The sequence below is a fragment of the Enoplosus armatus genome, chromosome 16, assembly GCF_043641665.1.
Source record: "Enoplosus armatus isolate fEnoArm2 chromosome 16, fEnoArm2.hap1, whole genome shotgun sequence".
NCBI classification, from domain to species: Eukaryota; Metazoa; Chordata; class Actinopteri; order Centrarchiformes; family Enoplosidae; genus Enoplosus; species Enoplosus armatus.
Window position 1 is genome coordinate 18,681,525 of NC_092195.1, and position 22,906 is coordinate 18,704,430.

Genomic DNA, 22,906 nt, shown 5'->3' on the forward strand with positions numbered 1-22,906 from the left:
CACCCTAAAAGAGAAGTTTTTTTTAACTTTTATCAGTTACTACAATTATAACCTTATTTTCTAATGAACTGGATCATGTTAAAACTAATGATTATTTATATTATCGATTAAACTGCAGATGATTTTCTCATTTTCAATCGTTTAATAGTCTATAACCTCATTCAATTCACTGTCATGTGACAAAGAAAAGCAGCAAATCCTCACATTTGAGAAGCTAAAGAGGAACGGCAAAGACAGGAATAGTTTGAAGATGTTGAACGTTACATATTTATCTTAACATCTTTCATGAAGCCAAAAAGCTCTCAGTTCCACGATCATTATGATATTAATTACTATAAAACTTCAGCAACACTTGTTTGCCCAGAAACTACATGTAGTGGAGTTTTGAGAAAGTTGAGACACGTCAATGTTCAAATAAAAAAAAGAGCTATCAGATATCTTTAAAAGCAGGTCGGTCTTTAGTGTTTTGACCTCTGAATGCCATAAAAAAAGTTATTCCAACTTTATTGTTACAAAGTCAGAGCTGAAATAAAAAGACTTTGGACCCAACTGACACAAGAATGAGGTCTTTTAAAAGTTTCACATTTGCATTAACTTGTTTTTCCTTTTGTTGCCTATATTAACAGACAAAAGCTAAACTTTTAAAACTGAACTGTCCTTTACAATCAGCAATGCTGGTTATGCATGACCACGTCTCTTTTTCTGCTGGTTAAAGTTCAACACTTGATTACCTACAATACATCTGAGAAAAGCGTGTTGTCTCATTTTAATGACCATCACACCAGCTGAAAACAAACAAAACCCAAACAACAGAGCCGCGTGTCGCTATACATTTGGCTGCATTTAATGAGACTGTATTCTGCTTTAGATGAGCAGAGAAGCTGCTGCATATATACGGTAGACTGTACCGGACTGTACTAAGTAACTACGCTCTCCTCATTGAATCCTTAAACAGAGAAATTATACTTCCAAATTATGTCACCCTACTGCGTATATTTGATTTCATATTCTACACTGTGGGTTTACACAGCCATAGTTACATTAACAGGGTTCCCAACTTGATATTTGGATATTTATGCAGCATGTTTTTCCTCAAAATATCAATGTTTTATACTATAAAAGGGATGAAAACATAATGAGAATGTTTTGCTTAGGCTGACACAAAACATGACGTGACCCTTGGACCCGTGAACATATTCACACAGTAAAACCTCTTAAATTGCACCGTCCTTAATCTGAACACAAGACTATTGTTCCTAATTTCTGTAAGAAGAGAGAACTGGGAATTTTGTTTTCCAATTGGAGGAGCTACAGTTGCTGCTCGTGACTGCCCACGCCCCTACTGAAGAAAGATCCATCCCACCGCCGACCCTGGTTTAATAAGTCCTGCAGCAGAGAAGCACACTACTGGGGTGCACGCAGATTCCCTCGTCACTCTCCAATGTAAACCAAGTCATTTTGGATTATTGGTGAGCATATTTGGCTAGTTCACACTCCTGTGAAAACTGATAGTGTTGGTGCTAACAGGTAGCCAGTAAAGAAAGATGCCAGTTAGCTCCAGCATGCTAGTTGACAACAGAAGAGAATCTGTGTTCAGTTCTGCACCTTCACACTTCCTATTAGCATCCCTACTCCTTCACTTTGTCCCTCACCTCCCACTGCTCTTTGTCCTCCACTTGGTCCATTCTTGATTTATTCTGATCTCTCTCATTTCCTGTCTTCCTCTTCTCCCTCAGCTATAATATGACCATCTCACTTGAACTTCTCTCTAACCTTCCCCCCCTTTTCATCTAAATCCCTCTACCTGTTTTCCTCCATTCCCAACTCCCCCTCTCTGTCAAATTTAATCTCTAACATCCCGTCTCTCTCTCTCTCTCCTCTCGTGTCACATACTCAAACTCTACAGTTTCTTGTATTCCCTTTCATACATTTGGGTTTTGAGCTGCTCTGGAAACAGATAAACACACAGGCGGAGATAATGCTCATTAGTTGGACCATTTTTTGTGCAAGAGGGCGAGTTAGCTTCTGGCAAACTTAAGGGTCAGCAGACTGGTAACTAGCTCACCTAGACATTTACACTACAGTTAGAGCATAATGAGAGAATAATCAATCCTTACAATGCAAATAACTCGCTCTGTACAAAAGAGAAAGACAAGAGAAACTATGGATTTGTGCGTGTTGAGGTTGGGCAGAATTTATATTTTCAGTAACCCCGAGCTTAACTAAAACATTGCATATATTTGTTGATAAAACAACTTCCTGTTACCGCCTAATTGTGGAAAGATATTCTTTATGCAATATTCAGTGTGTACTTCTTGCAATATGTATCTGAACTATTGTATGTTAAAGCTGCAGACTAAATTATTTTTCACATTACTCCTATAATTTAGTCTTATTTGTTGCTTCCTGCAGAGTCTGCTTGTTTCACTGCTTCAGTCTGATGATGCCAGATTAACTGTGTTTCTGTCATTAAGCTTCCTCAAAAATAGATTATTTCTGTCTCAAAGTAATGTTTGTATAACTAAAACTCTAATTCTTCGTCCTCTCTCCCTCTGTGTCTCCGTTATTTCACTTTTTCCACTTCATCCCTTGATCCCCTCTACACCTCTTCCTCTCTCTGTCTCTACCTTCCTCCCCCTCTCCTTCAGTAGTGGTCAGCCGCAGCGGTCATGGCACCACTGGACAGCGCTCTGCTAGCACAGGACACACAGACTCGTTGCCAGGCAACAGCAATGAAAGATCACTGTGTGTGCGCGTGTGTGTCCAAATGTGTGCACAAGTGTATGTGTGTGCATGTCTGCTACTCGCATGTTTGTGTGTGTACCTGTGAGAGTGTTAATCATTAAAAATAAACATGTTTCCCTGCCTGTAGCCGAGGCTTCGGCGTGAGGCAAACAAAGTGCTGCATGCTAATGTCTCCACTGATATTTACACTTTTAAAACCAGTATTAAAGGATTATTCTGTTTTTTTTTGTTATTCACATCATAGTTGTCTGATAAGAAAACCAGAGTGAAATCATATTTGAGATTAATTCTAAATGACCATAGCTAAAAGACTACGATGAATAAGGATATTTCTTTCTACGGGTCGTCAAGAATGTGTTTCATTCAGTGTTTTCTACAGGAATATCAACAACTTCCTGTTTTAAAAAAAGGCCTAATATCTCCAGGATCTGTATGAAAAAAAAACACACACAAAGATTTAATGTCAGTACGCCCACGCAGGCTTTACTAACGCTGATCTGAAAGATAATACTCTTGCTGAGGAGTCGATACTTTTCACAAGTGACTCGTTTCATGCATCTATGAGGAGGCTGCATTGTAATGTGAATGAGTAACATTGTGTGTAGACGCTGGTGATTTGTGTCAAGTGATTGTATGAGTTTATGCACAACTGTGCTTGCTTTGTGCACACATGTACCTTGTATGTGTGAGTCAGAGACAGAGAGTGATTACATGAGTGTGTGCCGCTGTATGCATGTGTGTTCACCTGCATATGTGAACGTGCACGAGGGCGAGCGCTTTCCGAATATGTCTCTAGAGTGTTTATTATATCCGATACAGTACCTCTTTCTCGCACCACATATTTCTGTGCCGATCGATTCTTCTGACTCCCGACAAGACAATAATCGCACCGCCCTCCCTCTCTCCTTCTCTCCACCATTATTACTGCCCTCCCCAAGGAGCACAACGCAGGGATGGAGGGATGGAAACAGAGAAATAAAGGGAGGGAGGACAAGGGGAAGGAGGAGATGGCCACTGTGTGTTACTTCCTTTTCCAGAATCCCGGCGTAAAGACGGAGGGAGAAAATGAGTGGATGAGGGAGGAAGAGGAGGGAGGATGCTGGGAGATGGAAACAAATGAGCAAGAAAGATGAAGACAACGAGCAGATGCTGAAAATTTAGGGAATTTTGGGGGGGATAATGGTGGAGGCTGGGAGACATGACAGAGATGGTTTCAAAGAGAGAAAACAAGGGGAGTAAAGAGACAGAAAATGGCAGGGGGAGTGATGGAGGGAACGGAGGGAAGATGGTGATGGGACAGTGGAGGAGACACATGAGAGGAGGGAGCAAAAACAAATCAGGAAAAAATGAAAAGATATACACGCTGGCAAATGGCAAACAGGCAAGAAACAATTTAGGAATCTGGGGAAGGAAAAAAATAATGAGGTGTGCTGAAAAAGTGAATTAGAGGACAAAATCCCCCCCCAAAAAAGAGAGACATGGGCGGACAGGAAGAGCAGGAGCGAATGAATGGACGAGTGGAGGGATGCTGGGACAGTTAGTGAGGAACCGAGCAAAGCCGGGAAGGAAATAAATGAGCAAAGACGAACAAAAAGACAAACATGGGTGATAATGGGAATGAGAGAGTAAAAACTGGAGACCAATGAAGTGAAAAACAGAAAAAGAATTAACTGGAAAAAGAAATAAAATGGACACATATGGAGCAGCAGCGTGACAGAACATCCTCACAGGAAATAGCAGGAAGGAAAAGATAGTGACAATTGGACTAACAAAGACACACAGCCTCGCCTTGATGGTGTGTGTGAGTGATTGGATGAGGAGGGAGGGAACAGATTGTGTGCAACAGAGTCAATGACAAAGTGGACGGACAGAGTGGACAGAAAGATGACCAAAAAATGAGATGTGGGGGGTTCAAAAAAGAAAAGAAAAGAAAAAAAGGTCAGATAAAAGCCTCTGAGACATGAAACGTACACGGTGAAATCCCAGTTTCATGTTCGAACTAACCTGGATGTATCATCGCTGTAAGCTGGACGTGTGTTCTCACAGCAATTAACAGAAAAAACAATAATAATGTCTCCTAAGCTAGAAAATGAATTGTAGATTTGATGTTGATGAAAATGTTTTAATGCGCTCTTCTTTTTGGTAATTTGCAAATAAAACAGAAATAAAGTCTGATTAAAATAATAAAAAATAGGAAAAGAAAATAGAGACAAAGACTCTTACATGGAGTCCAGACCCTTCAGCACTAATTCTGAGTCAAAATCCTGCAGCCTCCATTTCAGCTTGACCACCGCATTTATTCAGTGGGGGCTGAAAGGATCTCATAAGTCCAGCGAAGGCAGAATTTTCTCCACCCATAGAAGATCATATTATCCTTCAATTTGGAGTTATGAGGTTGTCATGTGACTGCAGGGATATTTATGTTCAGACGATTTGGATTCGGGGTGAAAATCTCAGTACTGTGTCTGAATCAACCCCCCCCTTGTCTTTGTTTTTTGTGTCATCTCTAATTCTGATTCAGGATCTGATCTCGTATCTTTGCCAGCTTTGATAACCTACGTAGCGCCACAAGTGCAAACAAATGAATGACTGAATGACTGAATGAGGTGTGTGTTGAAGCCAGCCCGCCGTCCTCTCCCCCAGCCACGGACGCCAGGTGATCTATGGTGCGTGCTGCGAGCCGTTAGTTGGTTAGGTTTACAGGTTTATCGATTGCACCCGACTTAAATTGGCTCCCAATTAAACAGAGCGCTTATTTGACCTCTTTACCCCTTCCTGTCCTTCTCCTTTCCTGTCCCGTTAAATATCCCCCCTACCTCCATCTCCTCCTTATTCCCCCCACCTCCCTCACACCGAGCTCCTCTCCATCGACACATCCATCTCTCGCTCAGTGTAATACCTCTACTCCCTTCCCCCCTTCGTCTACGGCCGCCACCCCATCCCCATTCTGTTAGCAGCACCTACCCCCTCTATTTAAACCCCTCTCTCACTCTCTATCAACATACAGCGCTGCATTCGTTTCCTCTCGCCGTCCGCTTCCCAGCTTTCCCCAGATCTGATCTTTGCTCTGTTTCTCTCTTACACTTTCTCTCAGTCAATCCGTCAATCTCTCCTTAAATAACAACAATGAATTATTAAGTGTATTTATTCAAACAGCATTAATTATAAAATACAGGCAGCTTGTCAGTCTATTCGCTTCGGCTGAGGCCGACGCCAACAGGATGGGGAGGGAAAAGAAACAGAAGCAGAAGAAGAAGCAGAAGAAGAAGAAGAAGAAGAAGAAGAAGAAGAAGAGGGAGTATTGGGAGGTAAAGGAAAGGTGGAGGGTGAGGTGGTTTGTGGTTAGGGTTGGAAATGGGGGAGAGAAAAAGAAGAAGAGGGAGGTGAAACGGGGGGTTAGGAAATTGGTGTGGCTAGCGGAACAGCTCCCCTCCCTCCCCACTACCCCATCCCTCCCCTCCCTCACCCCCCCCCCTTCCCTTCCCCGCTCTGCTTTGTATTCTGCGGAGATGACAGGGGGAAAGCTTTATTGCTCTGAGTTTGTATCGATCGGGGCCCTGCAGAGGGGGTAGCCAGACCCGCGCACACTGGAGGGCCTTTCGCAGAGGCCGCTGACTGCTGCCTATAGCCCCCACCTCGCACCAGCCAAACACATCCTTCCCTCTTCTTTCTTTCCACCTCTCCTTCTTTTTCTCTCACTTTTTAAAATTGCGGGCTCCTTTTCTTGTTTTGAGAGGTCAAGAGACGAAGCGCGGCGGCTTTTATTTACCTGCGTGCAACATCAACGAACACAGAGAGCCTCGCAGGGTGAGAGCGACGCGCAAATGAGAGTGAATGAAAACATGATCTCACTCGCAAAAGACTTTCCACCCAAACACACACACACAAGCAGAGGTGAAACACGTTCGCCGGGAGCAGCAAGGCTCACATGAATACGCTCATATGTAGCAGCAACTCACATGAAGACGAAGACGAACACACACACACACACACACACACACACACAGCCAAAACACAATCCCAGGCTGCAGGGCTGAGCTGCTGTCCTGACCAGAGTTGCATCAGAAATCCCTAATCTGGGAGCGTGACGGTCCTCAGTTCCAGCAGGCAGGGATCAGGACGCTCCGGGCAGATTCCGAATTTAAGGATAAGATGGGATGGGGATGCAGGTTCTGAAATCACCCCAAGGGACGGAGGGATGGGATGGAGCCAGGGATGAGAGGGGGGAGGTGAGTGGTATGATTTGCCCTCCTGTGCCCCCTCACTGTGCACCCAACTTCCCAGCATTCCTAGGGGCAGAGGGCCAGTGGAGAGACATGGGGACCAATGATTCCCTCTTTTATTCTTATACACACAGTTACACATATTCAGTTTGCCACCACATTGTTTTACTTTTGGTTGCTGGAGCATCTGGACATTACGTGGAGAGGAGAATGCTGGTCTCATTTAGTTACAGCTGATATCAAGTTTACATTTTTTCCAAATATTTAAAAAAGATCTATATTTAAAACAGTAGATAGAAAAGGAAAAGGGCACGTCAGGTGAATTATCTTGCTTAGTGGAAGTCATTTTCATAATCTACAAGAATGAATGGCAGCAAATGGCCACTTCTGATTGGCGGATAATGATCTAAGATATCTTCGCAAACATCATGACCAACAAAGATTACGACAAAAAAATGAAATAAAATAGAACAAAACAAAAAAAAAAAAATCAAATGTTTTCCTTCCTTCCAACTTCCCTGTCACTCGTCTGAATCTGTAACCTCCTGGCCGCTGTCGCTGCCTTCCACTTAACAAACTCCATTTTGTTGAGGTGGGCTGAACGAATTGGCGAGCCAGCCATGGAGAGAGAGAGACACAGATAGAGAAGGAGAGAGAGAGAGAGAGAGAGAGATGGACGAATCGACGGCTGGAGGGAAGAATGGGTGCTCAAGGCCACCCTGCTCTGACCCCCCCTCCTTCTTCAACTCTTTCGCTCCAGAGTGGCTGTTATCTCTCTATTTTTACACTCCTTCCATCAACAGACCGCCCCAGACCCACTTATGTTCACTCACCAAATGACACATGGAGACACACACACACACACACACACACACACACACACACACACACACACACACACACACACACACAGAAAAACACACAATTAGAGATGTAGACAATGACTGTGGTGCTGCTCGGCCTCTGTGAGTCATTAAGCGAGTGTGAGTGTATTTTCACGTTGTGTGTGTTCGTATGTGCACTGCGTAATCACTTGCTGTTTGACCAGAGGTTTGATCAGGAGTGGTTTTCTTCGGCATTATGCTGGCTTAGAAATGTTTCTCTGAAATGTTGTGCTTCACTTTGTTTTATTTTTAAAAGGACATTTTATATGTTAGGCGAATTTAACTCGAGGTTTTGTGAATTCCTTGGGGGGGAAAAAAAAACTAACAACAAGAAAAGCTTGAGGTATATCAAGGTTGTTTCATTTCTATTTCACTATTTTATAAGTCAAAAAACGTTTTTTTCCTCAGAAAAAGTTAATCGTTTGAAATCAAAAGCCTGAGATAGATACAGTTTAAGCTTCCGTAAAGCTGCTTTGATGGACGTTATAACACCTGAGAATATAGACAAAGATGAAAAAACATGCACAGAAAATAATCACATCAGTGAGGTTAAGGTAACAAAGGGCCATTACACGCACACACATATATACACACACACACACAATTACAGGCTTCCAGAGCAGAGATAATTGTAACAACCAGGGAGCGAATAAGTGTGTGTGTTTGTGTCATTGTATGGATCAGATCCATAGGGGGTAGACTATACAATAACGACCAATTTAATAGAAAAGTCTCCCTTTTTGTGGGTGGAATGTGTGTGTGTGTGTATACATGTGCATTTGGATTGTAACACACAACAGGGTGCCTGCATGATGCAATTATACTATACAATATTATGCCTTACACTATGTGTCTTTATTATTTGTACTATAATCATGTCCTTTATTCTCTGTGTGAGTGTGTGTGCATTGGTTGGTATTCACTGTAGATGAAAGCATGCTGGCACATGCTGGACCACCACAGTGTTATGTGCAACTAAGACCACTCTCTCCTTAACACACACACACACACACACACACACACACACACACACACACACACACACACACACGCTGCCTGGCTGACTGACCTACCGCCATTTCACACTACTGACCAGTACAAATTGGATAAGGGTCCATTCTCTCTGCACCAGCACACTTTCACACACAGACACAACGTGCACAAGTACACGTATACACACACACACGCACAAACACGGTCTACACAACAAGCTCAAAATGGCCGAAATGCTGTGGTTAGCGTCGGCCTCTCAGTGGCGGTGGCTAGTAAAGTTACAGAGCAGAGAGAGAACGAGGCGAGACAGGGAAGGCTTGTGTGGCTTCTTCTTCTTCTCCTTCATGCTAAACTTTGAATACATTACTGCAGTCTGCACTCAAATGTTCTGATCATTGTAATTTTTCTCTTCCAGATTTTTACAGACTAAATTAAAAAAGAAAGGGAAAATTGAAGCTGATTAGAAGCAAACGATCGAAAATCCTTTCCTGCCAGAATCACCATCTTCCGTGTGGATCAGATTGCCTTCATCCAACTAAAACGCAAACAGCACACACGCTCTTTCACCCTGACGATCAGACATGTGATTGCTGTTGTGGCATGGACCTTTGTTGCTACATGTCACAGCCTTGGTTGTGTTCTGTACATCTTTTTCTTTCTGCTTTTACATCCCACTTTCTCGTTTCATCTCAGTTTTCTTGAAGGCTGAGACTTTTGTTAAACCTCTGCATCTGTGTGTTTAATCATGTGTAAACTGTTTGTCACTTTATTAACAGTGTGACCTTGCATACCTCAACCCTGCAGTTTCTAAAGTATATATACACCTCAGTGGACACTGGTTTGAAGCCATGACGCACATTGTGATTTCTGTGAGATCGACAACCACAATCTACTCTTTCTCCCTGCTTGATTTTCAGTTTTCTTCCCTCTCTTTAATCTTCACTCTTCTACTTATCTGCTCTGCTACTCTCTGTGCTAAGTTCATATATTAGACTACCTTTTATTTTCTAAACGATCTTATTGTTAGGGGGTAGCACCTGCTGCTGCCCTGTTAGCTTTGCTCTGAGCCTAGCGTAGCCCACAGCTTAGCCTCTAGTCCCCCGCAGCTAATGCAGCCTTGCTAACTGTGTTACGATGGTTTATGTTAACTGTTCCGCCTTTGCAGACTGGGTGTCTCTTCTAGAGAGACGTGTCAGTCAGTTAAAACAGCTCATCTCTGCTAATGTTACCTAAGATTTCACGGGCACTCCAGACAGCTTCAGCCCCAGGCTTGATAGCAGGCCTGTTAGTGACTGGCATGGCCACGTCAGCATATGATGCACAGATTAGCCCTGTTCTTCAGTGTGGGAAGAGAAAGCAACAGGTTGTGTGACCTGGTCTACAGTCACGGCTCCGGACTGCAAACCGGTTTTCGACCCTTGCCAGTCCCACTAGTAAAAGTCCTGTTGGCCTCCTCTACCTCCACCGACTGGGTTAAATAATGAACACTATTAATAGAGAACTTTGTGACCCGCAATGTGAGATTAGCATCGCCAGCCACAGTTTACGGTTTACCCGGGGCCAGAGCTTTTGACATAGAGGGTGCTGCCATCATGTAAGGAGAATCAGGAAACCCAGCCATGTTACCATTATCCTTCCGGTGGGTCAGTCTCAATGAATCTATCAAGTCTAGTATTTATAGCCCATATTTGTCCTGCCGACAAGAACATTGTAAACTTCCTGAAAACCACTGCATCTCTCTAAACCTGTTTGTTGTCGCATAAGTGTATGAGCGTCCAATCTCTTTCTCTTCCCCCCCTCTCTCTTTGGCTGTCGGTGCCTCATTCCAGATGTTTTGGATCTAGATCTTCGTCCTCCAGGAGACTCGGCCTCTGCTCTTGTCCCTCTCCCGCTGTGTGTTTGTTCCTGTGTGTCTCAGTGGTGGAGAGGAGGTCCTCCCGGATCCATATTCCTCTATATCTATCTAAAATGTTTTCATCCTGATCGCCAATACTATAATTTGGTCTATTCTGTACTCACGACATCTATAGCATGTCTGTCCGTCCTGGGAGAGGGGTCCCTCTTCTGTTGCTCATCTTTGGGTTTCTTCCATTTCTTTCCCTGTTAAAGGCTTTTTTTGGGGGAGTTTTTCTTTTTCCAGGGTCTAAGGACAGAGGGTGTCATATGCTGTACAGATTGTAAAGTCGTTTGAGACAAATTTGTGATATTGGCCTACATAAATATAGTTGACTTGACTCAATGTTCTCACCTCTCTATTCACTCTGATGATACACTATTGATTGTAAGCCAGGTTTACAATGCGGCAGCTCGGGTCACAATGCAGCACAGTATATAGTGCACGCTACCTTTTGCCTCCCCCGTCCCCACCCCACTCAGCTTCATATAGAGCTATGTAATTACAGCGTGGCCTTGCCATACCCCCCTATAGCCTCTAATTGTGTGGATGCCAAGACCGCATGCTGTTAGGGAGCAGCTGCATTGTGTACGTTTCAGATGTTTGCCTTCATGTGCAGGTCTGGTGTACTAATGTCAGTACGACAGGGGAGTGGAAAGAAAAACGATTCATGTGTGTTGCCTTCTCTGCTTCTGTGTTCTGACTCGTGTGTGATACATCTATCTGTGGAAAAAACTTCAGCTCAGTCCAGTAAAGTTTATCGTTCAACAGTTTAAAAAAAATCCAGTCTACAAAGTGCGGTGACATTAATCCTTATCCATTAATCCTCATAATAGTTGGGATAATTTTAAAAATAGCTAAATCTTGTACCTGAAAGGACGGATAATGTGACAAATACAGGAGAAGAATTAACAGAATTTACACATATATTAAAACTTCCTCCACACTTGGTGTATTTGGTGTATTTGGTTGTTGTATGAGACTGTAGTAGTTTTATCTAGATGTACCTAATACACTGACAATGAGTGTATATGTTATACAATACATCAAACCAAATCATGAAAATCAAAACGGTCAAGCAATTTTCTTTTGTAGCAAATAACAGCTAATTACACGCAAGCACTTGGCACTCACAGAATCACAGAGCTAATATAGTTGTACTATAGTTGTATAGTTGTAAGTTAACGCTTCAGCTGGGTACAGTTTTAGTACATCTAAGCAAAAGTCAGCAAAAAAAGTCCTCTTAAATCTTACATTTTAACAGTAGAAATCATTTAAAATGGATGTTTCAAAGTCCTCATATTTGCTCTTTGTGCACTTTTGTATCTAATCTGTTGCTTCTTACATAGAAGCTTATACGCTTAACGTTTGCCTTCTCAAGCCAAACTTGTGACTCCATGTAATCTGGTCAATTATTATTAAGTATTGATACTTTGATGCTGATGTTGGTGACTAACTGTTGCTATTAAGTCAAGCTACTGTAATTTGACCTGTAGATTATTAGAGGTTTAATTTTCAATCTCAATTTAATAACTACAACAATGTACCCAAATTCATTTGATCTAATATAATTTATCTAATAAACAAGCTAGGTTTTGACGTTGCTAATGAGCACAAGTGACATTTCCAACAGATTCTGCGGTAAACCTGAAGTAATCATCTCTGGCATTACATTTCTACCAGTTTTCCAACTATTTTGCTTTGCTGTTTTGGCACCTCAATTACTTAATTCAATATTTTTTTCTATATAATTTCTCTTTGTCCTACTGTACATCAGTTAATGAAAATTGTTGTTCTAAACGCTGAGCTGTTCCAGGTAAGGTGGTACACAGGAAGTGTTGGTTTATTTCAGCCTCTGAATGCTGTCAAATGGAAGAAAATGTAATAATATTTGCAGTCCGGGTTCAGATCCACATATATGAGACATATTCTCAAACCAAAAGGCCAAGTATGCTTATAATGTCATGTCGGCATCTCTCTGGGGGGCTCCCACCCGACCGTGCGTGGTCATGTGTTGGTTTAACTCGGTGTACATTTGTAAATCTGAATATTTGTATATCAGCGTGTGTTTGTACTCACAGGCGAGCCACGTGGCCCGATGTGTTTACATTTGTTGACGGGGGCATGCGGGGCGATATCTCACGGTAATCGATGAACAAGGGAACAAGAGGGGGGGGGGGGGGGGGGGGGGGGGGGGGGGGAAGGAAAAAATCGGTAAGGAAAGCAGGTTATCTCCTGTCATTAACGGAGGGATTCCCACGTGGAGGGAAGGAGGGAGGGGCAGGCGGGTTGCGTAGGGGAAAGACCTGGATTCATTGAGAAAAAACACAGCGTGTTTGGCATGAAGAGAAAGCAGACAATTATCTATATTGATTAAAGCCAGCCAGCCAGCACAGGGAAGACAGAAAACTATGGCTGGATCAATAGAGAGGCAGGGAGGGAGGGAGGGAGGGATGTAGGGCAGAGGAAAGAGGGATAGTTGGAGACAGACGAGACGGTGAGGGCCTGAAGAGAGACGAGGCCCAGATGAAAAAGTGAGTGGAGAGACGGAATATTACGAGCGAATAAAAAGAGAAAATGAATTAAAGCAAGATGAGGGGGGGGAGGGAGAGGAGGTGAAGAAGAGATGAGTGGCAAGAGATCTCACTGTGAGGGGTGGGGTCGAAGAATTTAACCGATGATAGTAAAAGTGTTAATGAAATTGACGGGTGGGTATTTGATGACTTAGCGCGTAATGTACTTGAGGAAGAGAGTGTAAGGGGATCAATAAGTAGACAGATCCACTGTACGTGTAGATGGAAGGATTTAAGAGGGGAGCAAATCTGAAGAGCAGGATGAGGAAAAGATTGGGACGGAGGGATGCTGAAGAAGAGGAGGGAGCAAGAGAAGACAAAAATGGAGGCGAGGAGGAGAGAAAGAGATGAGAGATGAGACACCGCTCTCATACTCGCACCTTCCGATGCTAAAAAGTAAAAGAAATGTGGACTGTTACAGTAAATATCCATCATCTCAGAAATCCACCAGTTCTGACTTCCACGTATAGAAACTCATTTTGGTTCGACAGTATGATCATTAGCCAGTACGCTAGGAAATTACCACTGCTGCTTTCAAGTGTTTTGGGGCAAGTCAAAGTCAATTAATCGTCTCCATAAGCAAAGCACAGTCCTAATAATTACATATTCAAGCTGTGTGGCTATGCACGGCCTGTCGAACGCCATCCTATTGATTCTTTCATTGTTCATAAAGTTTTTATGGTCAAAACCTGAGACTTTGATGTTTTTGCTTTCAAGTCTCAAGTCAAGTCTTAATTTTTGTCTGACTGGACTCCAAGACAGACTTTGACTGTAGCTGAGATCGAACGTGAATGTGAAACAATACAAAAATCCAATAGAATAAAATCTCTTTTGCAGACCTGTGGCAGAGCTCAGTACTTCTGCTCCCTCGTCAGTCAGGCTCAGGATAATTAAAATAAATAAAACCACTGACGAGGCCTCACTGTTGTATATTTCCGGCAGATTACTGCGCTCTCTACACACTCTTTACCTTGTCATTACTCGCTCCACAACATGGTCAACAAACCACAAATTATGAGCCATGTTTTCCCCTTTTTTTGTCATTTGGTGTCAATATAGTGTGTCTGATAGTTACCATGGAAACATGGAGTTATCTTTGGGGTGGTGGCTAACTTTTTAGATTTAAATTAAGTCCCTCATTGTTTTTGTGAAACTATTCAACTTGCTTTAGACTAATCTAAGACTGGCCAAACAACACGCAGGCCATTCTAAACTATCGGCCCCAAGTGTCAAGTTTCAGGTCTCAGTGTTTCAGTGTTTCTTGTCTGTTGTTTTTTTGACGTTCTGGTTGCAAACTTAAACTTGCTGATGAAAACAAAACATGGAAGCTTATTCATGAAGATGTGCTTGAAATGTGGATAGAAACGTAGCTTCTTTTAGTCTCTAGATCTCCCTCGTCATCACTTTCGTAAACTCTCCCTCCTTTATTTTCTAACTCTCTCTTCTCTCCTCTACAATCTCTTTTCTCTCCCACTTTCATTCACAATTTCTCCATCTCAATTTGTCTCTCTGTTCAGCACTGCCTCTGCCTGTTCATTGCCTTCCTCCCCTCTTCATTTCTCTCTCACTCTATCTCTCCTTCCACAGGGTCAGCCTGATGGTCACCAAGGTGCTGTAGTGAGCAGTATGGAGGATTGTAGGTCTGGGGCGAAATGGCCCTTAAATGGCTCTCAAACTCACACTGGCTTTATTGATGCTCTGGCCTGACGCCAGCTAGCCTCAACACTGTGTGTGTGTGTGTGTGTGTGTCAGGGGGAGAGTGGTGCTGATTGCTATGTTGATTATACAGAATAGTCCTACACCTCTCTGAAAGCTTCTTAACACAGATGGTGTGGAGAGACAAGACAGAGACAGGTGAAAAACACAACACTGGTTCGACTTTTCATGCACTGAGCTGGCTATTTTTAAATATTTTTATATACTTTATGTATATGAAAAACAAGTGAAGGAAGCCGCCATGAAGTAAGAACTGTTGTTTTGCATTTTTGATTAAGAAATTATAATCTCTCAAACCTGCCTGCACTGATTCATTCTACGTCTGCTTTGATTATGTATGTTAAAGTGGGAATGTTGCTTGAACACATTCCCTTGCTGTCAAGCTTGTGAAGTTTTCACAGTAAAAAAAAAAAAAAAAGACTGGTTCACCATTGAAAGCTGCTGTGAGAATCTTGAGTATGTTGTAATACCTTGACAAGAATCCACATTTGTTTAGAGTCAACATGTTTAATCACTACAGTGAAAGCTAGTCACATCACATGCATTCTTTAGTTTAAAGGAACATTAAGCGATCGGAGACATTCAGAGACCTCTGCTGACAGGACTTGTCCTGCCGCCTTTTAATTGACCCAAACAATAAAGTTGATGTTTTTATAAGTGAAACAAGACCTTTAGGCTTTCAGGTGTTTTACTTAATAATGTCTTGACTATATAATGTTAAAAGTTTGAGTGTAAGAGGGGAGTTTTTAAAGGTTTGGGTTAAAGGCTTAAGTTCTTCCCCTCCGGGTCAATATGTTACATTAAATGCTGTCAAAATAAAGTGAAGAATTTTGGAATTTAAAAAAAACATATATTGGGGAAAGTGTGCATCCGTCAATCAATTTGATATCTATTCTGAGATCCCAGATATTTCTGATTTGGAGTTATGATACATTACCTAAAAGTTTTTTGGGGGCATTTTTTGCCCTTATTAAGTGGCCCACAGTAGAGAGCTGGAGAGAGGGGAATAGAGAGCATGAAGGGATGACATGAAATCAATTACATCGTCAGCGTTTTGAACCACAAGGCTACCAGGAAACCCCAGTTATAATATCTTCTGCTCTGTATTTCTGCACAAATTACACTGATTAGGATGTTATATGTATTAAAAAAAAACACTTTTCTTCCAGTGAAGCATCATCAGCAATGTCAGTTATGTATGTGAAACTCTATCTACGTCCTCCAGTGGTCACAGACCTTGACTGGAACTGATAACTGCATGTTGGTGTAAAAAAAACCCTCTCGTCGCTGTGCAGAAAAATCACTGTGGTGGCCATATCTCTCTTTCCTGCTTCACTCTTTCTTTTCACACACACACACACACACACACACACACACACACACACGTAAAGGCTACATATGAGAGGCCTCAGTCAGTCATATATAGTTAAGAGTCTCATCCACATTCTGGCTGAATGTCTGGCTTCTTTTTCTTCAGCTGACGTTGGCATGTTACTGTGGACACAATTCAACACAAAGGACCGTGTATGCTCTCTCTCTCTCTCTCTCTCTCTCTCTCTCTCTCTCTCACACACACACACACACACACACACACACACACACACACACATATACATAAATGCACATACACAATGTCTGGTCTCTCTCGCTCTCACACAAACAGAGATGTAGAAATCAATTGAAAAAAAGAATAATCAGAAAATAAAATTAACTCCAGTTTATCAACAACTTTAAATAAGCTGTGCAGCTTTTTAATACCTGTCCCACATAAACGATATGCAGATACATTATTACCACATCAAATTTTCATTCCACTGAGGGAAAAGATGAAATATTTTGATGTATATCGCTATGAGGATGCCTCAGTAACTAACCGCTTTGATATTGCTTCTGACGTGCGATTGATGAATAACTGGATTCAATAAAATACAATCTACTCTGGCAGACTTGATGAAATTTGGAATGCAAGCGTATGTTAAATTATGTTTTGTGTATGGGATGGGTGGGGGTGGGGGGGGGGCAGAGTTGCCTTGGTTATAACAGTGGGTGTATATGTGTGTGTGATTGGGGTGGGGGTGGGGGGGGGGGTCTCGCTTATGAAAAATAAATTTCAAAAAGCCAGCATTACCTCTGCTCAGGCCCGAGCTCCAGCCTTTGCATTTCAATGTGAGGTGCAGCCTCCATTATTTATGACGCTTTACACCTCAAAACCACGGCCTGCCTCTCTCTACCTCACTCACTCCGACTCTCTCTCTCTCCTTATCCCCATAGTAACCACTAGCCCTGGGTCTCCAACACTGGCTGTGTGTGTGTAGCAGGAAACAGACGGCGGCCTGTGGGGTGGTTCGGAACCAGCAGTCATTCTGATGGGTGGCAACAGGCAGGAAGTTCAAAACAAAACTTAGACGATCTGAATTATCACAACATCATATTAAACGTCATATATAAACATCTCTGGAGACTGATAGGGGGATTTTAATGTTGCAGACAACAGCTACAGATGACTACAGATGTTTTCTCAACTTTCATTTCGGTGCTATATCTAAAAGTTGTTCAGTGATAGAACCGGCTGTCATATCGGCATCTATTCCACGTCAAAATGTTGCCTCTTTGATGCGCGTCTTTCTGTCTTCCTGTCGCTCTGTCTGCCTGAAAGGAAGCAGAGTTTTATCTTGACGTGCGAGGCGCTACACTGCCAGAAACTGCACATCCACACTGAACTAAAAACAAAGTTCTGCTCAAGGCTTAAAATGCTCAGACATGTAGAAAAACTTAAAGGTGCTACATGCAAAATAAGCATTTTACGGTAACATGAACGATGAAAGATATTTGCAAGGCACTGCTGACAACTTCTACACTGTATTTCACTTTATTTGTCAGTGGCAACATCCCCTTCACAGCTGGATGTAACAAGGTTTATGGGAAATGTAATTTTGAGAAACTCTAACACCAACACTATCCACGACATAAAATAGAGGCAGGAATACACTGGTTATGTCAAGGAATCACAATTATTCTGACAATAATATCCTCGTGTTTAAAAATGATACGAGCAGCACTTACAAACACACACGTGCCTGTGGTATTGTGTCTCAAATTAGCAACAAATCCATTAGTAAATTGGTTTCAACTTCTTTTATATTAATCTTATTTCAAGGTATAAATATTGTCACAAAAACCTGGTGCCTACATTACCCACAATGCAATTGTTTTCATTTTCAAACTTGTAGTCTTCAGACCCAACCAGCGCTGACTCAAGTGACATCACTTGAGGTAATTGATCAGACTTCGGGCAGCTCCCTCTAAAGCCTCAAAAGGCTTCAAACAACCATTTTCACATATGCAGTAGTTGCATTAGTGCAGCAGTGCTTCAACCTTATTGTCATAAATGTGTCCATTCTGACTAACGGTCGTGATAACGTTGTACTTGCCAACTCCATCACAGAGACTCCTGCAAAACAATGTATATTGAGGCAAGCGGTGTGAGCCTCCTAAAGCTTTCATATGAATTACAGTTTTACATAAAACATTTTGAACGCCTTGGAGTCCGACTGAAAGTAAACAATTGAATGTCGTTTGCTCCAAACAAACTAGCTGCCCTGATGTACGGTGATTTGCTGGAGTCTCTACAATAGAGGTGAAGAATGCAAAGTTATCATGACCCATTATTAGAATGGTCACAATTAAAAAAAATTAATATACAGATTGAAAAACACTGTAAATTTCCTTTAAGTGCTAAATTCATTTAACAGCGGCATCTGGGTTTACACCAACGTTGTCAAAAGGACGTTAAACCAACTCTGGAAATATGCATCTAAATCTATATAAAAATACAGAAGAGGATCTTAGTGGTTCCCTCTTACTTTTCGAGTCTACAGTGTCAATACTGACCCGACATCATCTTACTACAGAGTATGCACACCTCAGTAGGCATTGTATAAAAACCACAACGCCCTTGAGGATCATCTTTACTCTGTTTATGGACTCTTTGGTGCTCAGCTGCTCCACAAACGTAATCGAGAATACAACAAAACATAGGAAAAAAAAAATCCTCCAGTTAAATCCAGCTAGAGTGCATTTCCATAATTTGACTAAAAGACAGAACGCGTGTCCTCCACATTGTTCAGAAGGTTGACATGCACAGTACAGGCTTGGTGGCCTCTGCACGCAGTTAAAGTGTAAAATGAAACTAATGTAATAACCACGGCGCCCCGAAGGGATGAGGCTTTTCATGGTGTAAGATTTATAGTTTTTGAGCGCAGAAGAATCTCCATTTCCTGAATTAGACGCGAACTGACCCCAGCCCTGCGACAATAGTTGGCGTGTAGCGTTAGAACATCTGCCAGACATTAGTCAAACACACCATTGCCTGAATGATGGAGCTTCTGAGGGGGTTGTAAATTACAATAGGAAAGAGGGGTAATATCCATCAGTCCATCCATCTGTGTGCGTGTGTGTCCGGACCCTCGGACAAAAGGCCTGCTGCTGCTACGTTGGCCAAAAGCTCTGCTGGTCAGACTTAATGAACCTTACCCTACCCCCCGCTCCATCACACACACACACACACACACACACATATATATAAACCCTCCCCCCCCCCCCACCTCCCCGTGCCTCTCTCTCCTCTCCAACTCTACCTTGGCCTGCAGTAGCTGTGTCACAGCTAATATTGACGACACCCCCCCCCCCCCTTCTCTCCCCCCCCCTTCTCTTTCTCTGTCTCCTCCCCCCTCCACCCCCCCTGCTTTGGCCAGCAACCGCTGTTGTCCACATCTCACCTCATCCATAGTAGACAGTATTGATTTTCAGCACGGAAAATAAAAAAGGCCATGAATTTTAATGCCTCACTGTCTGTCTGTCTGTCGCCCGCCCACCCTCTCTCCCCTTTTTTCTTTCTCTCCCATTCTCTTAGTACTCATCTTCACCTCCTCTCCTTTTATTCTCAGAGCCATCTCTCTCTCCCCTTTCTCTGATGTATCTCTCTGTCTGTCTATCCCTTCCTCTCTCTCGCTTTCTTTCTTCTCTGACCAATCCTCTCTCTCTCTCTCTCTCTCTCTCTCTCTCTCTCTCCATCTATCTCCCTGTCCTTTCACCAAACCCCCCCCCCCTCTTTCTCTCTGTTTTTCTTTCTCTCATTTTTTTCCTGAGGGAAGGAGAGGGGGGAGAAAAAAGTGGGGAGGCAGGTGTGCAGGATGCAGTGATATGTGTGTGTGTGTGTGTGTTTGGGTCATCGGCCATTTCCAAGCTTATACTGTACCCCGCTCCTGTTAACTAATCTGTGGGTGAGAGGGAGCAAAGTGTGTTGTGGTGGGATTTGGAAAGAATGCCAATATTTGAAGATAAAAAAAAAATCTTTCTTATGTCTTATTAAAACGTTATCTCATTAAAAAAAAAAAAACCCCGAACAGACAGCATTTGATCATTATTGTGTTGAACCACCTGAGAAAAAAAAAATTGTCTTTTTATCTAGATCACAAATTCTGGCAGTAACACCAGCGAGCCGTTTCACGCCGTCTTACCCTCGACTACGGCTGTAGCAGAGCTCTATTGGATTTCTCCTGTTTTTCAGATGGTTATTAAGCCTGAGAGTAGCCACTGGTGACCACTACATTTGACGCTGGCTAATGCTGAGTGAAGTGAGGAAGATACTATAAAAGGAAAACACATTCTACTGTTTTCCACATTTGCTCGAATCATGGTTTCAACAGAGAGGTATTTTTTCATTTTGCACATATTCAAGAAAATGATATATGTACTGTGTGTAATTTTATCAATATGAAGGTAACAACACAGTACTGAAGGGAGAAAACTGACAAGTTGGAACATAGTGATTTCACCACTCAAAAAAAGAAGAAGAAAGTGGCAATTGCCATCAATGACAGGTTGCATGCTCATGTCAGTGCCGTCGTTGTCAGGTAAAAACTCTGTTTTTGCAAAAAGCGCAATTTTCAGGAACGAAGAAAAGATTTACTGTTGAATTTTTCTGAAATTGTAATATCAGGTGTTAACTTTCATGGTTCAAATAACTCAGTACATAAATAACAAGCTTTCAGTTCATGCAAGCAAAAGGAAAAATGCTAAAATTACCGGCTCCATGGATTTCCTTGGACCGCTGTGCAATTTTTCCAAATACAGAAACTGAATTCTCCGTGCCATCCAGGTTTAAATCAGTCTTAACCACCAGCTGACTGCATAAATGACATATGTGGATCCAAAATGACTGTATAACCTGTAATCACACCAGCCATCAGATACATACACACCTATGCAGTGTAGCACACAGAGCATAAAAAGATAAAAGATAGTACCTAAACATTACAGACTTCCATTCAATTTTGGAAAAAAAAAGAAACCTTGAGTTAAATATTTACCAAATCTTTGAAAGAAATATGATTTGTTAAAGATTCCTAAAAAAGACAACTGCTTCTTTCACAAATTCCCACTATTTACTATCAACTAGGTGTCACTTTGAACAAGACAAGACATGTGAAAGGGTTTGTGCTCTTGAGTCCGGGCTTTTCAATAAGAAGTGTCAGGTGCATGTAGCCAAGGTAAACAGTCTCATATCAAAGAGAAAATATAATAATGTAAAAAACTGAGTCTTTTTTGCATTGAAGAGTCTCTTCATTTTTGTCAGTTTTTCCTATGATATGGGTCATTTTATAAGACGTAAGATGTGCTATATATCTTGTTTTAGTGTTGGACTATTTTCAAATGTGCACATATTGTGTGTGTCTCAGTGGGATGCATCTTAATACTCCATTACCGTTTGTCCAACAGTGAAGAAGTGTATTTTAGAAATAACCGCCTCTGTCTCAAGAAGATTTTTCTCAATTGAACTCATTATAGCACACTGATATGTGGGTCAAGGCCACACAGTAGCTGTAGTTTTAGGCACGAGATGATGTCAGCTGGTGGTGACTTTAGTCTAAATATTTCTGTGCCCTCAAATCCGTTTAAGTCAAACTTTTCTACTTAAAAGAGTAATTTTAACAGCTTCTGCAACTGTTAAATATAGAGCAGACAGGATATGCATTAAACACAGAAAGACAGGCACGTGCTGTCCTTGAAATTTAAAAAACATTTAAAAAACATTGGCAAGTCAGTGCAGTGTCTACATACATCTCAGAACAACCATTACCAGCTGGCTAGCTTTGGCTCTTAGAGGGTAGAAGTCATTCTCCATTTGCTGGATAACCTTCAGGCCAGCTCAATCAACTGTCAATTGGGATGCTTTCAAAACGAACTCCACTCCATTATCAGCAAGAATGGCCCAAACACAAGCAGTGGGTTAAATGTCAGATGGCTAAAAAAATTGGTTTCCCATTTAACGTATCCTTGGACTTTATGAGGGTCTGCATCTCCTCAAGGAATGTTACTTTAAGCTTTTCCATGAAAAATAAACCCAAAACACAACAAAAAAACAACATAATTGTGTGTTTTCTGGGGATAATGTGTGTGGAAAGTGGAGTGTACAATGTGAAGATTTTCTTTTTATTATTTCGCAGTGAGTGGGTGTTTATTCATCTCAGAGTGTCCACTGTAGGCTAACACTGCTGTGCTGGGACAATGGTGGTATTTTTCAGTTTAATGAAAGCTTAGTTATTGTCAGTAGATAGATCATTCAATGCATTCATTCACTGCTACACACTGAAGGACAGTGTGTGTGTGTGTGTGTGTGTGTGTGTGTGTGTGTGTGTGTGTGTGTGTGTAGATGTTTGTGTGTGCTCTCATATACACTTCAGTTATTAGTGGATGTATTATAAGATGTGTCTGCCTTCCAATAAAAACAATAAATTAGTGCGCTCATGAAAAGATTTAAGAGCCAGGAGAGCATTAACTTTGCGCTCCAAACTAACAAAAGGTCACCTCCTGCAC

The 22,906-nt window shown here is 42.0% G+C and overlaps 1 protein-coding gene across 1 annotated transcript in view; it reads right to left on the minus strand.

Annotated features, from left to right (window-relative positions):
• Window positions 1–22,906, minus strand: part of pou2f2a (POU class 2 homeobox 2a) — a 53,558-nt gene that overhangs the window by 15,606 nt on the left and 15,046 nt on the right. The window lies entirely within an intron of this gene.